Source organism: Acyrthosiphon pisum, chromosome A3 (assembly GCF_005508785.2).
Source record: "Acyrthosiphon pisum isolate AL4f chromosome A3, pea_aphid_22Mar2018_4r6ur, whole genome shotgun sequence".
Taxonomy (NCBI): Eukaryota; Metazoa; Arthropoda; class Insecta; order Hemiptera; family Aphididae; genus Acyrthosiphon; species Acyrthosiphon pisum.
The window spans coordinates 23,559,956-23,561,503 of NC_042496.1; the positions used below are offsets into that span (position 1 = coordinate 23,559,956).

The 1,548-nt window shown below is 26.7% G+C and overlaps 1 protein-coding gene across 1 annotated transcript in view; it reads left to right on the plus strand.

Moving 5' to 3' along the window:
• The first annotated feature begins 15 nt into the window (after positions 1-15).
• Positions 16-1,548, plus strand: part of LOC100168778 (zinc finger protein 271-like) — a 68,502-nt gene continuing 66,969 nt past the window's right edge. Inside the window, exon 1 of the mRNA XM_029491109.1 lies at positions 16-292. The gene's annotated coding sequence lies outside the window, so the exon portion shown is untranslated. The remainder of the gene's footprint in view (positions 293-1,548) is intronic.

Consider the following 1,548-nt stretch of genomic DNA (forward strand, 5'->3'; position numbering starts at 1 on the left):
TTTATTAGTTAGTCGTAACTCGTGGATACGTATACCCACAAACTAAGTTTATTACCAAGTTTACCTAGTTTATAGGTCAATGCGTGGATAGAAATATAGTATACATTTACCATAAGATAAAATATTCTGAATAAATAAAGATAATTTTATTAATTTGTGTTATAATTTCGATAATAATTAGTGTTGATGTAAATTATGGTGGATATTATAATGGTAAATTACCGTCGGTAATAATATCAGCCAATAAATTATCCAGTGTGATTGAGCACCTGTAAGCGTAACCAGCTACCGTGTAAGTACCTACCTACTTTATTTTGTAGTAAATTTATATCTTTATTATTATACAGTTTATAGTTGATAAATTAAAATTGAATATCGAATATAGAAGTATTTGAAATAATCTTCTAATACAAAAAAAAAATTCTATTAAGGTAGTTCTAAAAAAATGTATTACAATCAAAAATTTGTTCATTGCATTTTAAAAACATAGTTGCACCACAACAATGAACTTTTCCCTAGGTACAGACGGTTATATTCATTTAGAGCTATATTATGTATTTGAATATCCCATACTTTCATGGACAATAAACAATAATGATAATTTACAAGACCATTTTCTTGGTAAATACTAAACAGGTAGTATTAATTATTTATAATAATATTTTCGCATAGTCATACCGTTTCGATCATCATCAACAATAAACTGTTTCCTGAAAAAAAAATGCATTTAATTAAGCTATTAATCGACTAAAACCAATATTGAATGTCTTATAAATAATAAATATCTGTATATATAAAATAGTAAGCTGATTGACTGATCTATCAACGCACAGCTCAAATCCATTGGACGGGTTGGACTGAAATTTGGCATACAGATAGCTCTTATGGCGCAGGCATCCATTAAGAAAGGATTTGTCGAAATTTGCATTTTTAAGAGGTGCTCAAACAGGAGCAGATGCCTGGTCATAAAGGAATGTTGTATTTGTTGATATGTTAGGATTTATTTTTATCCTCCATAGGTTGAACCAGTTTTGAAGTTCATTAATGTTTCTACTTATAATTATTCTTGTTAAATAAAAATACCATGCGATTGTGGATTTGCTTTAACATTATAGCAATATAATATTATAATATTATATATTTATCATTAATTAGGTATGCCTTACAGACAATTTAGTATCAGTTTTTGTCAATTAAAGTATCAGTAGTATCAGTATCACTATTAGCTTAAGTCCATAACAAAATAAATATGTTAAATGATTTTGCTTAACGGCTATTATACTTTATTGTTTGTACTTTATAATTATTTAATTATACGAAAATATTATTACTAATTATTAGTACATACTACCTACCTATTTACGAAGAAAATTGTTATCAATAATTATCATTATCGTTTATCGTAGAAGACGATCGATGACTGTATGAGATATCCAAATAGCTTTAAATTAATGTATAGAGAAAAGTAGAGAAAAGTGGTACAACTAACATGACTGATCAGAATTTTGATTATTGAACAAATGATGTTTTTAAAATGCAATAAACAAA